This window comes from Stegodyphus dumicola, chromosome X2 (assembly GCF_044657685.1).
Source record: "Stegodyphus dumicola isolate Sdum_Otavi_A_Nest chromosome X2, ASM4465768v1".
Lineage (NCBI taxonomy): Eukaryota > Metazoa > Arthropoda > Arachnida > Araneae > Eresidae > Stegodyphus > Stegodyphus dumicola.
In genome coordinates, this window is record NC_140781.1 from 89331854 (window position 1) to 89349233 (window position 17380).

Below are 17380 nucleotides of genomic sequence, written 5' to 3' on the forward strand. Positions count from 1 at the left end.
TAAACATAAATTAACAACATAGAAATTACAAATACTTTTAAGGCCTTTTTATTTAATTTAATATAATCACAATTTCTACTTTTTTCTAAACTGTTAAAGCATAAATGTTTCTTTTTATTGAAAGAATCTAGAAAGGCTTGGATTATCATTCACTTTCGGATAGCTGAATTCTGGTATCAGTATCAGTATCAGTAGTGGGCGCAGCTCGACCCGCCTAACCTAACAAGTTGGTCACATTGTCATGACAGGCCACGTCCATTTCAACATAGGAAAAAATTGAAGCATAAAATATCTAAATGTAAATAATCATGTGTTAATAATAATTATAAACATAAAAGTGAAGAAAAAGAACAAATGCAAACACTTAGACAAAAGCAGACACCAAAGACAAAAGCAGACACCAAAGACAAAAACAACACAAAAGAACCGCGAACAACAAACACAAACAATGGAATTCTGGTATCGGCTTCCTCTTGTTTTGTATGATTTGCTCTATTTACGATTATATATGTATATTTCGATTCCAGAATTCCAATTAATGTCCTGGCCACCTAACTCCCCGGATCTTTATCCGATAGAGCACATTTGGGATGTCATGGAGCGGCAGCTCAGAGCTCAAATACCATCATGTCGGAATATCTCGACTTTGCGTGACCGCTGCTTAGATATTGGTACAATTTGTCTCCATTCATCTACCAAGAACTTGTGGTATCCATGCCAAGGCGAGTTGCGGCTGTTTTGCTGGCCAAAGGTTGCGCAACGCGTTACTGAGTACGTGATCATAATGTTTTGGATCTTCAGTGTATAATACCACGTTATGAAAATTGTGCGTGGAGCATACAGAGTACAGACTTCATACAGATTATATAAATGTTAATATAATATTCGTAATAACAATAATTCATAATTCAAATCACGAGTATTCAGTTGAGTTTGTCAACAAATGGAGAAGACAGAGAATTGCTGGAAATAAGTAATAACTCATAAGAAAGAAAGAATGACATTAATGGAGAATATAAATAAAATTATATTTCAGTTTGTAACAAAACGATGATCAATATTCTGCACAAAGTTTATTTCTGGATACAGTTAGCAATTATTGCTGAAAACTATTAAAACGTTTTAATAGGAATCGTACTGCATACTCTGAATTCTAGAATGTATCTCGATTCTTTCAATTGGACCTAATTTCTGGAAGAAATCTACTAATGAGAAAGAAATGCTGTTGCCAAACAAGCTATCAATATGCCATTATGAGGTATTTTTCCCGGTAAATCCTGCTGTAAAAGTAATGACAATACTGCATAGAATAAAGCATATCACGACACACTAATTAATTTTTAGTTCACAATATTATCACTTTTAAATTTAAAAAGTTTCAAAATGAAAAACGTTGAATAACATTTCCAGTGGGATCTGAAAATTTCTTAGACATGCGCTTTAAGAACTTTTAAATATTCAAGAAGATTACAAATAAAGTTTACACAGTTTCTGTTTTTTCAATAGATTACCGCTAAACTGTTTTGTACATGCGTAATTAAAATTCCCGTACCGTAAAATCTGCCATTTGAGAGAATGTTGGATGATACTCTCACAGTTAAAAATTCAGCAGACTACTTCCGGTCAGATGCAAGACACTAGTAAAAGACATACATACACTCATAAAAGTTTTGCAAAAACTCTTCCATGTACAACAAAAGGATTTATTGCTTCAATACTATGCGGAATTTTAAATGGTAAAAGCAATGTCTTGTACTGAATTCAAAATTTATTTCTAGAGAGATAAATGACGTATAAGAACTGAACCCAAGAATCATTTATCAAGGTCTTTTTATCGTTTCCCTTTCACCATTTATCAGCGTCCTATTGGAAGCAGAAAGCTTATTGGAATCCTAACCTCCAAAGCACGTTAATTTAAAATTCAATTTTTTCATCTAATTTATCATTTTGAATCCTTTTTTAGTGATTGATGATCCTTTTAATTGATTCTTTTCTTTCCAGAGACAAAAATGTTTACTTCAGAAGTTCAACGGTAAAGGTTAATCAAAGAGCGTCGTCCTAGAGTTACCACAGAACATTACTCTCAGTTTAATTTCCCCATAGTGCTTCGGTGGGTAAAATACCTAAGTTAACATGACAAATGACCGTATCGCTAATGCTAAACATACGTAATGAGGAAAACAAGCCTCGTTGAAAAACGGCATTTAAAAATAGAATGGTTAGTTTAACGTCTGCGCATTTTTCAAATTTATTCAGATATAAAATACAGCAAGCTCATTAGCAGAGCGAGGAGTCTACTGGTAGATCAAATGTGTTTCATTTGTCAGGGAGGCAAGTTTCCTTGATGATCTCTATTATATATGACAGTTTTCCCGTTCGTGACCATGCGAAGAATCAAATTCAAATGCTTACTATCCACTGGCTATTTAAATGTCTTGTTGTCGATATTTTAATTATTTTCTAAATACGTAGCATTATACACGATCAAAAGTACAACCTCTTTTATTTTTGAATGAGCTTCTCAGATTTCTCTCGCTAGGTTTCTCTGTAATAAAGTAAACAAGCCCTGCCGAAAATAAGTCGCTGTTGGATATAGCAGCAAAAGCTTCAGAAATGTTCCAATTTCTTAACTTTTCAACAAGCGAAAGGCAATAAAACGGTCAATTATAAGGTTATACAATATATAATCTTATTATAAATTTGTTTAATTTCAGTTTACCGCATCCAAAAATCTACCAGTAGACTATAATTTATACCAGTCACATGTTATCAAAGTTTACTTCTGCATACCATCGCACAAGGTGTTGCTTTAATTAAAGCATCGCTATAGAGAATTCCATATTATTGATTGATGTTTCGTTCCCAAGGATGATTCTGTGCTCTAAGTTTTGCCACTGTGTTGCTATAATAAACCTTATGCCTCGGTCATGCCTTCTGTACTAAAGCTTAAAGTGGCTATGGCATAACTTAAAACAAAGTGTCTAGCATTATTCGAATGTCTAAGCCTGCTGAATCTAAGAAGTGATGGTACGGATTTAATTGTCTCTTTGAGGCGGAGAACTCTGTGAAATGGTTTTATATAGCTGAATGTAGATCACACTGGACAGTCCGCCAAGAAGCCTCTCTGGCATTTTACGATTATTCTCATCATACCGTGTTATCATCTTGCAACACTAATACAACGACATGCTTTCAAAAAGCTTTAAATGATTTGCATATTCCATAACTTCAAGTGCTCCGCTTTAATGCATGTATAGCTAAACACACCGTCAGTTTGATAAGCCTATATATTCCGGATATTCGAATTATTTCTCAGGCTTCTACGCTGAAATACGCTTTTGCCATTCTAAGCCTGAGTACGAAGGCGATGAGAAAAGCTCCATCTAGTTTAACATCTCACCGAATGGGGGCAGAAAATTTTGATAAAACGTGGTATTCATCATACATGACTGAAAAGAACCATCAAATGAGACAAAAACTCGTCTATAACTGCACTATAATTTTGCCTAAACAACGCATTTTGTAATCGATTTATATCCTGTGGTGTGCAGTTGGTAATTACTTAGCGTTATTGCATTTCGAAATGTTGATACAAAAGAATTAAATGATGCTGTATATCTTAATTACATAATTGTTTTCTCTTACCTTATTTTCGATTCAGAGTTCAATTTGAAAAAGTTCTTAATTTTTTTATAAGGTGTTAAAATTTCTTTTATTTTGTCGAGTATATTCATTTTACTCGACACAGACCTAATGTGGAAAGACTGAGACCATTCCTTCCGAAATTAAACGCATAATGAAACACCTAGTGTATGTTTCAAGCAAAAATTGACTCATTAATTGATTTATAAGATCAAATAAATTAAATAGGTCGGATACAACTGATGTCAAAAAACAAAATATCAGTTTAAGTTGAAAGTTTTAACATATTTAAGTTTAATTTTAAGCTTAACTTAGTAATTAGAAGTATATGGAAACAAATATACTATATCTGTATTTTTCTAACACTCTGCGTTAAGTTTTTAATTCTTGTCTTGTGTTGCTATTATTACTGTACGTTGAGCATATACAACTACCATTAAAAATTACTATGTATTTGAATTACGCTGCAAGAGCTTTCATTACCTTGGCAGAATGTTTAGTTATTAAATTGTGCGTACAGTATTCTCTGGAAACACTAATCATTCTAAGCATAATAAAGCAAATGATCAAAATAAACTAACAGAGGGGTTTTTTCCTCAGAAAACGATTTACAAGAAAATGGCTTAGGAATTAGAAGAATGTGAAAGAAATTATAATTAAAAAAGACGACATCTGTGACGCTTAATTGAAATGTACAAACAAGCAGAGAAGAAAAAATGTTTTCAGTCACTTTCTAAAATGTTTAACGTTAATATTAAAAGTATTGCAATATTACAAATAATATGTTTTCTGTTATATCTGAAATATTCCATGTTTTTACTAAATCTTGAATAAAAATGTAATATTGTCTTCATTCAGTGTTTTAAGAAATTTATCTATTTTCTACAGAATGAGCGTAACTGAAAAATTTAATCATCTTACACATCCTGAGTCCGAATATTTATAGGATAATTTCCGATTATCCGTAGCCCCTACTTTAAGGTGCGGTAGAAATGCCGTGTTTCTTGGCGTATTCTAGAGCATGCGGGAAATAATAACTAATCCATTTTTGCGCATATCATACACGTGTACATATGGATACATTATACATACACGTGTATATATGCATACATTCTACATACACGTATACATATGAATACATTGCGCATACCATTGTGTACATATGGATTTTTACTTTTCAAAACCGTTATTTTGCTGAACAGTATCCAGCCGCTGTAAAAATGCAAATATTCGCCATACCAATTTTCGTTTTTTTATCATCAAACGTTATGAAACACTTCCTTTTATTTATTGTTTATGAACAGAACGTTCCCTTCAGTCGTAAAGATAGCAAAGCAAAAGTTATTGCAGATTCACACAGCTGCCAATGAGCTGGCGACTACTGTCTATTCGTGCGTTTTGTATTCAATTCTTTTTAAGCTAAAGATTAAATAGACATAGGGGTGTGATGTTTATTATGTTTGCAATATGACATTTATTCGAAGGAAAAAGAGTAATCAATTAACGTATTTCAAGACATAAGCAATAATACGCATGAACCTCAGAAACACTCGGAATTTTGAAGCACTTCGCTTAATACAAAAGAACAAAAAATTGATCAAAATTTCTTTCCAAAGTAACATGATATAGTAGAGTTAACACAGAAAATACTTTTAGATTTAATAAAGATTTAACAAAGGAACTGGAAGAAAGATGCATACGCGCTACGTATTGATTAAAACCTCTAAGTGTAATCTTAAACGGACTTCTTTTCTCAAAGTGATTGATGAGTGGCATAGGCTGCCACTTGAAATTGTTGATGATAGTACCCTGACGTGTTTAAAAAAAAAAAACACTTGAATAGGCAATGGGATATAAGTGTGTGGGTAAGATGAATTAGAAGGGATTTCATCGAGAACAGATCTAGTATCTTCTTTGTTTTGGTTATCTGTCTTTTTGTGTTTCTATTTTCATTTGCTGATCTAGGTTTTAGTTTATTCTTATAGTTCAGTAGTTAGTAAATTGTCAATGAATTTCTCGGTTTCTTTTCCCAAGACATTCTAAGAAGGGCTTATTTAATTCTTCCCTTCTTCATTCGGTATTTTTCATTAATGTCATTCAAGGTATTTATTACAATCTTATTAGAACATTACATATTCTTTAAGATAAATCATCTTTACTACACATAGACTGTTGGCAAGCTGCCATTAATTTATGGGCTTCCCTAATTTATCGAATTTCAACGTTGCATTTTTGAAGGGAATTCTATCATTAAAGTTTTGGGCATAAAGAAGAACGGCTTCTAATTCTGTATTATAAAAATAACCTCAGTCAAACGCAATCCATCTAAGGAATTATCGCATTCGCCCGTGAGTGCTGTCGCGCTGGGAGAGAAAGCAAGTCCAGGTAACAACCAGAAGTTCGAATCCCGCTACCCAACCGGTATAGTACCCAACCGGCGTCGCTGAGTGCCATGCCGAAAGGCCTGGTTTCGAATGCCGGAGAAGGCATGGATGTTTGCAAATGAATAGTATCCGTGCGGCATGGGAGCCCTCTAACTATAAGGCGATCAGAAAGTCCTCTCGAGAGGCTGGTGGTAAGGAAAGAGGGTAGAAGACCCTCGGACATGTTCCTCCGAGGTGCTCTCCATCAAAACTGGGGGCGGATCTGACCTAAATCGCACTGTTGCCTGTAAGGTGCTCAAGGCTGTTGCCAACGACAGGCGTAAACTTGCGCCCCTTGCCAAGAGGAATTTCGTGGGCTTGGACTGGTTATAGGTCAGACAAGTGAGCGTTAGCAACAAGAACAGTTCGAATATCGGCGAGAGCATAGTTGATTTTTCGCGTTTCCTTGCCCGAAATAAATCTAACGTCTGTACGACTATAAGCATCACCAATTAACTTTCGTTTCAAAAGCCACAGAGTTTAACTTAAAGGGATTAGCAACATTTAGTTCCATCAACAGCAAATGTTCGAGCAGTACCGTACCCACAAAGTTTAATAAATCCCTACCAGCATTTACGAAATGAAGTTTTCTTTGAAATATGACTTTGAGAAAATGTAAGTATTTTTTTCTTATTTCAGCATAGGAAAATGTCATTACTGAGTATATCAGTTTTAATTCTTTATATCCGAATGGATTTTTTCTTTATCAGTGGTAAAGCCCCTAAACTAGGTAAAACGCGGTAACCTAAGTTAACCGAATACGAGTTTTCCTTAAAAGTCGTCCATTGTTGTATTCTTGCTTTTAGGCAGATATCCTTCGAGTGTTTTGCCATAATCTACATAATCTAATCCGTTATATGACCACATATATATCCGTTATATGACATTTCTGTAGAAAAATATATGTGACAAGCTGATACTTCCAATGAGAAAACAGTTTCAATATCAGACTATTTCTACTACGATTTAGTTGATTATGACAAAACTTTAGAACTATCAGCCTAAGGGTAGGAATACCTTCGCGGAGGACTTTCTAAGGTAAACTGTCTGGTATACGCGAAACACATGGAGAAAACCACGAAAACGCCCCAGTAGCCAGCCCATTTGCCTCTGAAACCGACCCAAGATTAGAACTACCAGTGTTCAGAGATTTTATCGCTGTGCCGCTGGTGGGCCTCTACTGTGGTAAAATGTTCCTAAATGTAAGAAATATATTTCTTAGGTTATTTATTTCAACAATCAACGAAACAAGAACGAAATAAAATATCACACGTTAAAAACCTTTTATTGGCAACGCTTACTTTTAAATAAAAACAAAATATTAAAATTTCGAAACATTTAAGAGATAAAAGCAAAATTTTCAGTTTCAGGGTAGCCAAATAGGCAACGTTGGCGCGTAGATGCTTTACGTAGAAAATCGTTTGGCGTGTGTTTTCCTGTAGCAAAAAAGATTCATTCAAATTTCTCGATATTTTTGCAATTCACAAGGCAATCAGAATTTTAGTTTCGGTGTTATGTATAAATAATCAGGTTTGATCCGATTACTACTTCAAGATGCAAAAATAAGAAATGATTCTCTGTTAATCAGTGAAATAATCCGGTCATTATTGCACGGTATCATTTTAAATAATAAAGAAATGCTGAAACTCTCTCTCACACATTTTAACTTTCTAACACATTTTAACGTCCTTGAATCTTCAACGAAGTGAAAACAGAATTTGAGGCAAGAAAATAATAAGGTGAAGGCATGAGCAATACATATGCTTACATAGTATAGGATATACGCATCTGGAAATCCTGTCGATTGAAAATCTCTAAGACAGTTATTTCTAGTCTTGCTGATGTAGAATAAAGGTATTTCCTAATGGCTTTATATATACTTTACGAGTGCACACTACATTTAAGTTACTACACAGAAGATTTGGTTAGGTTCTGTTTAACTAAATTTAATTGCGACGAAGCACCCTAGAATAAGGGAAGGGATGCATTCGAGGAGGGTTTTCTGAAGAAAATTGGCTGGCTCCTAAATACATTACACATGAGGAAAACCACAAAATCACTCATCCCGCTATTCCGTTCGCCTGGAATCGAAATTAGGTCAACTTCCGTTCAACTTCTTTATCGCTCGGGCTCTGGTGAGCTTAAAATTTTGAAATTAAAATCTCAGGTATTTTGAGGAGTGTAAGTTTTAATCCTCAGTTTCGTTACTATTATCAATAATATTCATTATTGGCTGAAATGGGGATAAAACAAATGCAAGCGTCTCTTGGTTTAGGGACGTTCATTTTGCAGTATTTCACTTTTGCAAAAACTTATGTTAGCATCGTTTCCATTTACGAAAGGAGTCTGAAGAGGATTTTCGCTTTTACGGAAAAAGAGGGGAGGGAAAACCATAAATCCTTCTGCACTTCTTTTACGCAGTCATCGGAGAAAAAGGCATGTGAAATAATCAGAAGCTTTGTGCAGCTGTTCAGGATGGCTTGATTGCTTTCGAAGAAATAAATGCCAGAAAAATGTTGCTCATTAATGGAGTCTAGAACTAAAAATGGTATCTTATTTCAAGCCTTCTTTTTCGGCCAGAGCATATGAGAAATGTCGATTTTCAACACTGAAACAAGCTGATGGAATATTTGTAGATGTAATGATCTGATGGATTCTTTCTCTCTTGCACACTAGTCTCCTGTGCTTCTCATGACCTAATCTCTGATGATTCTGCTTAACGCACTACCACTGCAATCTAAACCTTCCATTGAGCTTGCTATCCTTCCAGTTTCGGAAGTGAAACTACTGTACATTTCTTATTTCTATTTGTTTACGATTCGTGTTTACTTTAACATTCCTGCTTTTACTACCATTTTAGATATAACGCGCTTTTAGATATGATTTATGAGATATAGACGTTAACCCCTACAGATACTTCTGAATGAGATGTGGACGTTAGTTTCAGCTTTTCACCTTCATTTTGCAAATATTCTTTTTTTTTTTTTTTTTAATTATTATTATTATTTCTTTCTGAAGATTCAGATTATTGAAACACAATTTACAGATTTTTCTGGATAGAGTCTGTTTTGGAAGACAAAAATAAGTGTCTTCCAAAAAATACTCTTTTAAACATTAATATGTCGACAAGCTGTTTACGTTTCTGACAAACTATGCTTCCACTGCAACTTTTCGAACAATCGACACATATTCTAGTTCTCGTATTGTTTAGCTTTATAAGAAATAAGGCTTATGACGAAGTACCAAGTCATCTTGAGATCAAGTACTTATTGCAGTCAAAACAACTTGTAATTGTTTTTCGCCTTCTAGTCAATGATTTTTTTTTTTTTTTTTTTTTTTTTTTTTTTTTTTTTGTGCACATCTGTATGTATGTGTGTTCTGACTATAACTGCGGAACCACACAGCCGTAAGATCACATTTCAATACAAGAGTGAAAAGTTGTGTTTTTCATGAATCGAGTTAATTTTAGCCCATTACTCATTCCTAATCATAAGTTTACTGGTTGTTTTGCATCCATGTCTACTTTGTAAGGTTAATAGCAGAGAATGTTATGATCTCAGTTTAATGGCATCATTTAATATACAGAAGTGAGAGAAACGAAGACACGGTTTGGGAGCATACGAGGAGTCACTGACGTCACATGCTCAAGATGTCTGGTCGAGAAGAGCAAACTGTAGTAAGCAACCCTGATATTTTCTATTTCCAGGTAAGCTTTCGCAACACTGCCTTGGCTGTCTTGGTTTGTCAAGCATGATCTTAAGGTCTGTCTAGTTTATATACTGCAGTATATATGGAGCATCAAACAAAAGGAATATATCAAGCAACTATACTACAACCATTTTCTGCTTTCTTTCGTTTGAAGAGGTCTTAAAACAAAAGACTTTGTTAGATAGGTAGTCTTGATAAACTAAAATTAGTTTCTATCTGTCTGAGTGAAAACTTATTAGGTCTACCTAACATCTTGAATTCATATGTGAGTACACCATAGCTTAAGCAACGATGCCTTTCTTGCTCATTCTCTTTTGCCGAAAGTCTCACAAATACTCATATCATTGTGTAATATTTTTATAATAATGATAAAAAAATTTTTATTATCTGACCTCTGTCACCATGCCCAATTGATACATAAGTTTCGTATAAACTGCCAAATAAGGAAACGTTTGAAATCTAGTTTTTCAACTGTTCACTGGAACTATTAATTTTTCTACTCCCCAACCACCCATCATAATGTTGAAGAGTCAATAATTGCATGGCATTTTCTACTCTGATTTTTAGATTTGTTCATATCAACTGTCAAATATAATAACTTTGCATGGATAGAAAAATAATTGTTTTCCTTCACATCATGCTTACTCAGTAAAGATTCAAACCTTTCTCTCATTATGTCAATTTTTGCTTTCAGTACTTACACTTAGAGTTTATCGTTTAACTAACTCAAAATTTTAAATACATCGAAGCACAAAAAGATGCACAGTAACTGGCGCACGGAGCCACAGAACAACGGTTATCAACTGATTAGAATGAAGTGCAGCCAACAGTCGTCCATCACTAGACGAATGGAATGACTTATGTTTGTCATTATCCATTACGAAAGCCTGTTGTTTAAATTATAGTTATTCACATGAAACAAACAACAACAAAACTACGATTCAAATCAAATAATTAGAGTATTCAAGTAAATGTTTTGTTGTTGTAGTCGTTGATCAAGTTTACGCTTGTTGTTTCATTTAATCATACGCGTTACAGGATCATCATACGCGTTACAGGATGTAGTTCGTTATTCTATGAAACAGCTAAATAATTAAATCATTAATCACAAATGCGTTTTACACTTTTAACTAACTTCCTCCATTACTTCATTAAATAGGTGGGTGAGAGAAATATGCTTTATAAAATGTTATTATACTGAAGTTTAACTTTCTGTTTAAGTTTGCTCACCAGAAGATAAATGGTTAAAAAAGTTTAAAATGCCTGTTTTATTGAGCTTGTGAACTATTATTGAAATTAATTCCTTGAAAAACACGAGAAGAGTTGTACTGAAAAGTAGTCAAGAAAGACTGGCTCCCTGAAGTTTGTGCTTGCGTTAACTGTACCGAAGTCTTAAGCAAGGTTTCATGTCGCGATACAGATGTACGAATGTTTCAATAAAATAGAAACAGATCTTAGCATGGCATATCACTGCTGTGCTTGTAAGCCATCAGTAAAAGCAAAAGTTAGTACTAGTAGTTTGATCCGTATTCGAACACAAGTGAAGGAGCTGACTGCGTAGTTGGTTTTTCCTATATGTGACGTAAATAAAAGCTAATGTCTCTTAAGAAAATTCTCCACGAAAAAATTGCTTCCATCAAGCAAATAGCCCTCATGAGCTATGCCATATTCCAATAACGTAATCTATTCGTTGTAAACATACATAAATAGTTATTGCAGCCTGGAAAATTTCAAGTCTTTCAAAAGAAAAATATCGTAGTTCAGAACATTTCTCACATTTCTCTTTTCCTTCTTACCCAATTTGTTTCAAATTCAAAGGAATATTCATGAACTTCAATATCACCTTTGTTTTCTATCTTCAGAAATATAACGCAAACATTTTCCGCTTTTACATTTTGCAAAATAATCCTATATTTTACTTTTTAAACCTATTTTTTACTATTTTCACACATTAAAATAGGACTAACTCTTCAGATTTCAGCTATGGCAAACGTTTTGTGTAAACCGAGGGTCAAAGAATGACCTCTCAATTCAAATAGAACGGCTACATAAACGGAACGGCATCATTCTTCAAACAGAACGGCATTATTATCATAGCATATTTACAGCTGGCACTCTAAAATCATGTAACTAAAGAATTTTCATTTTCGATACGTTTCAAAGGTAGTGGACTTAGTAATCCTGCTTAAGCAAAGCCACCCTCATTTAGTTAGAAATTTACGCTACATTAAATTTCATTTCCTTGTTCCTTATTTAACTGATATGAAAATGCTTCATTTAATATCTCCAAAATTTAACCCCATTTAAAGCATGCAAATGCACTCGCCAAATGGCACTCTCTAAAGCAGGAGATTCCAGCTAATGTAGGTTAGCTTCCGGTTCTGAATAATAACCCCTTTAAAACTGTGCGCCAGTCATTTAGCTTACGTGGCGTAATGATGCTTAATGGAGTATGAGTCAATTTGTCGAATCCGATTCGCCATGGGCTTTTAAGCTTCTATGGAATTTTAATGTTCAAGTAGTCACTATCGTAAGTGCATCTTCCACCTTCAATGTTGAGTGTGTTAAACTGGCAAGTCAGTCGATTTCGATAATACTTTTTTGAAGGAGATGGCTTCTTTTGCCGGTCTGTACGTGGATGTTCCTGTCGTCGGAAACTTTTATTGTGGTACTTAAGAGCTTAAATGCTCTGTTACCAGAAACGGACTTTCAGATTATGAAGTCTGAAATAAAACGAAATAATGAAGTAATTCATGGGAAAAAAAAGTCGGGAAGAGGAAAAAGAGAGTTCACATTTTCTTGAAACGCGTGTCATCAGTAAAAAAAAATTAAATTATGAAATCTATGTTAATTACTTCTTGCCTGTGAATATTTGCGTATGTAATTGTCCTATTTTGTGCAAATGACTCTTGCTGGGTTCCATTGCTTACTTCCCTACCCACCTCCTTCAAGCTAAAATATGATGCATAGGAAGTTAGTTCATCATTTAACGCAACTTGGAGCATATTTTATAAGTAAAAATCAAACTAAAATTTCAGCTTCGCAAGTAAATCATAAATATAATATATGAGTCAGTGCAGGGAGAATAATAATAGTTTGCAGATAAGTTCAAACCAATAAATAAGTAGCAAAATGACTGCATTGTTTCGAAAGTGAGCATGGTCGTCGTGAATGTCAGAAAGTCACGTGGAGAGAAAACATTCATAACTGCTTAAAACTGGAGCAGTCTATATAATTTACAGTAGTGGTTGTTGTTGTTGACTAATGCCCACTTGACTAATGCTCACTTGTCTTGTTTATAGTCAGCCCAAGACCACGAAAATCTTAGTGGCAAGGAGCCCAAGATTACGCCTGTCGTTGGAAACATTCTTGAGTACTTACAGGTGAAAGTGCGATTTAGCTCAGTTTCGCCCCACGTTTTGATGGAGAGCACACCGGAGAAACGGGTCCGGGGTCTCTCACCTTCTTCCCCTACCACCAACGTCTCGAGATGCCTTTCAGCTCGCCGCATATTTAGAGTACCTCCATGCCGCACGGATCCTATACATTTACAAACATCCATGCCTTCTCCGAGATTCGAACTCGAGCCCTTGTAAGAATTATGTTAATTTTATTAACAGTTAAATTTTGAGTTAAAGTTCCTTTCCTATCGCTTCTTAATTTCAACTTAGCATTTTAACACTTCCGGCTAGAACGTAGTTTTAGAATCACGTTTGAATGCTAATGAGGAAGAGCAGTATTTAACCGCGATGTTCTACTGTCTTAGTGAGAGAGAACCAGAGATTCTGGCTAGCAACGCGTCCGCCTTTTTAGGCTACTATCTTTTAACCTATTATTACGCTCTGCCATACTTTAGACCCTTGATAGCTTCGCAGTCAATTAGAGTTAAGGGTTAACTCTGTTAGAATTTTGATAGCTTCGGCTATATCTTTTTAATTAAGATTAGTTTAGTTTATTTCTTAGTCTCTTAAGTTGCAGCCCGAGTGTCGTGTCTATGTGTTATATATTTGATCAGATAGCCTGGCTCAGTAAAAGTAGGCGGCAAGTGTAACTCTGATTCAAAATCCGGTTACGACCACGTGTTTCCAAGACTCCTTTGCCGATGCTTTAATTTTCTTCTTTTATCCCCTTTCTAGTAATTTTGTTCTCCGGATGAGGAGGGACCTTTAGCTGCCCTCGAAATCGATTGAGTGTTTTAATATATGTACGATAAATACAAGGTTGTTATTGCGATTTTGAAAGATGGAAATCAAAATACCCACATTGTCAGTACTCCACGAGTTCAGCCTCAGCTCGTTTTGACAATATTTGTATACAAAAGTTAAACAACACTAAGACAACTGCAGTGATGAATATCTTCATCAATGGAATACATGGCCCAGCTTGTGCGGATAGTGGAGCATGTCATTCAATCGCTGGGGAAAAACTACATCAAATATTAAAAGAAGATGGGGTAAAGTTCGAGAAATCTTCTTGCACTGCTGGTCTCGCTGATGGCAGGCAAACAACGAAAGTGTTTGCACAACTTGTGTAAAACTTGGCCTTGAAGGACGGACCTTCCTTTCGACGCTGATAGCTCTTCCTGATGCTACAGGTAATCGAACACTGTTTGGAGAAAACTTCCTAAAGGAAGCTGGAGTTGTTCTAAATTTTCGAAAGCAAAAGTGATTTTGGTGACAATCCAAATAAATGTTTTTCACTTGTTGAAAGAGTTTAAATGCAATCCTGTGACGTGTTAACAAATCCTTGCCTACTACGTCCAGCCGAAGGTGAAAATCTAACCGAAGACAGCGAGAAAGATTGAATGCCTTATGGGAAAAATACGAAACTTCGTTCTGTCCGAGTGAAGAAGCAACTCCTTACATCGAGCACTGAATCGATACAAGTGATTCACCTTCAGTGGCTACAACAGGCTATCTCCAGCAAGAAAGGAGAGTTTGAAGCAAGAAATCGATGCACTTCTTGCATCAGGCATAATCGAAGAGTGCGATTCACCACATGCAACACCCTTTGTTTTAGTTCTCAAGCCGGAGGGTGACTATCGATTATGTATTGACTATAGGAAACTGAATTCTGTGACTGATCCATACCCGCTGATTCGCATGGAAAAACTTCTCCTTAATGCAAAGCAAACAAGATACGTGTCTACCATACACTTAAGATCAGGTATCACAAAATTAAGATGTACCATCCAGACAAAGACAAAACTGACTTTGTATGTCAGTCTCGCGTCTATAAATTCACAAGGATGGCTTTTGGATTGAAGACAGCACCAGCCTCTTTCCAAAGATTAATGAATATTTTTCGGAATTGATTAAAGGTCAACGCTCTTACTTATCTCGGTACTATTATTGTGATGTCTTCTACTTTTGAGGAGTATCTCGAAGACTTGCGCTTAGTGTTTGATCGAGTCTTAAAATTCACACTTCCTACCAATACAAACAAATGCCTTTTTGCTTGTTCTAAAGTGAAATATCTCGAACATTAGATCCCGGAATAGATGTAGACCCTGCCACAATAAAAGTCATTTCACAAATTCTCTCACCAAAGAATATGTATCAAGCACAGAGTTTCCTTTAGACTTGAAGCTCATATCGACGCTATACATTCCTAATTTTGCAGAGATCTCAAGACCATTGAGTAATCTCATGAATAAGCACTCCATTTGGAAGTGGGGACAGGAAGAACAAACTGTATTTGAATTCCTGGAAGAAAAGCCTGATTTGTCCACCTGTGTTCAAACAAGTAGATGAGACCAAAATTTTTGTTCTCAGAACGGATGCCTCAAATTACGCACTAGATGCAGTCCTTACCCAAGGACAAGACGAACACCCAACTGAGTAATAACCGTGTGAATAGTTTAAGATTTAATGTATACACAAGGCCTCAGCGACCTATGATCGGCGGGTCACCGAGTGAGCCATTTCATAATTTCAATTGACCCTTCTAAGGTCCAAAAATAATGTATAAAAATAAATTATAAAACATAAATATGAAATGAATTCTTGAAGAATACATAAAAAAATAAACTGAAAATAAATATTAACAATAACATTTTATTTGCTTACAGAGTTGCAGTAATAAACATGCGTTTTTATTTTAAAAGAAAATTGTAACATAATTTTAAGGAGAAATCGAATTTAAGGAGAATCGAAAATAATTTTAAGGAGTTCAACTAAATGCGAGCAAATATTTTCATGCATGAAATTTATTTTAAGTAAGAACAGGAGCAGCTTAAGTACCGAAAATTTAGATGCTTGTATTCATCTTAAGAGGCCTCACTATAAGCCAGACTTGACTAAAACGTCACAAGTTCAGTATCAGGTAGGCCATTAATAGCGAAGAGTGAGTGTGTGTGTTTGATTATGGCAAAGCCTCGAGGGCTATATGTCTAAAGGGAGGAATGCTTTCGTGGAGGACTTTCTAAGGGAAACTGGCTCGTATACACATTACACATGGGAAAAACCCCGATAACGCCCATGCAGCCCGTTCGCGGGTTTCGAACCTCGGACCGAACTATCACTGTTCAGCGACTTTACAGCTCAACCGCTGGTGGGCTAATAGCGAAGAGAGAAATAATGCTCATTCGGTTATGTTTGTTTTTATAATAATTATAATTTTAAATTTTATACATAAAGTTTGGAGCCTATTGTAATTATTTTCTCAACAAAATTCATCTTATTATTCACCACAAAAGACCTTTTAAAATGAAAATATCACTTGCACAGAACGTGTTCTTAATACGCACATTTTAGTTTATTTTGACCGGAAACCAAAAGAAGTTGCCGATCCACATACACATATCGTTACGATCATACGCTCATAATTTTTCCTGCAAAGTTATAACAGAGGCACACAAAAATTTGAACTGAGAAGAAAGCTTTAAAGATAAAATTACATACCTTATAATCTTAAATCAATCTATATTAAGTTAAAACGATCCAGGCTTCATAAATGAAACCTTCTTGCTGGAAATCTGATCGCTTGTTCCGTTCACAGTTTTTTTTTTTTTTTTTTTTCCCGTTATTCTTTTATCCCAAAGAGCATCTAAAGTACAAAACTCTGTCATCATTTTAACCGGTTTTAGGCTTGCAAAGACAGATTTGAAAATCGGCTAATCTTTGGAATATGGTAACAGGTAGTTTGGCGACATTTTGGTAAGGAGATAAAGGTTACTAGCTAGGACTTTAGCAGTGTACATGGATAAAGTCAAGAGTGTGCGCAAGGTTGATCTTTACATTATGGTAACTTGGCGTTTTTTTTAGCGAAAATTTGGCGACCAACTCTCCTACAGCAACTTTCTACTTTTTTTTCCCGCCGCCATTTTGTCTTCACGAAGTAAAAACATGTTTCTTTTCTTTTTATCTACTGAACACTTCTTCCAACAATCTACTAGCCGAATTACACTTATGCTACAAATTTTATCTAACAAAACTGCTTAATTATGACAAATATTCACTGCAAAATTGGGAAAAAGTGCACAATACCATACTCCTTACGCGTTTTTCAAAATAACACATACACATAAACCATGTACACGCTGACTTATTTTTACTTAAAAAAACATCCCAGAATTGCACAAAAATGGCATTGCGCACACTCTTCAC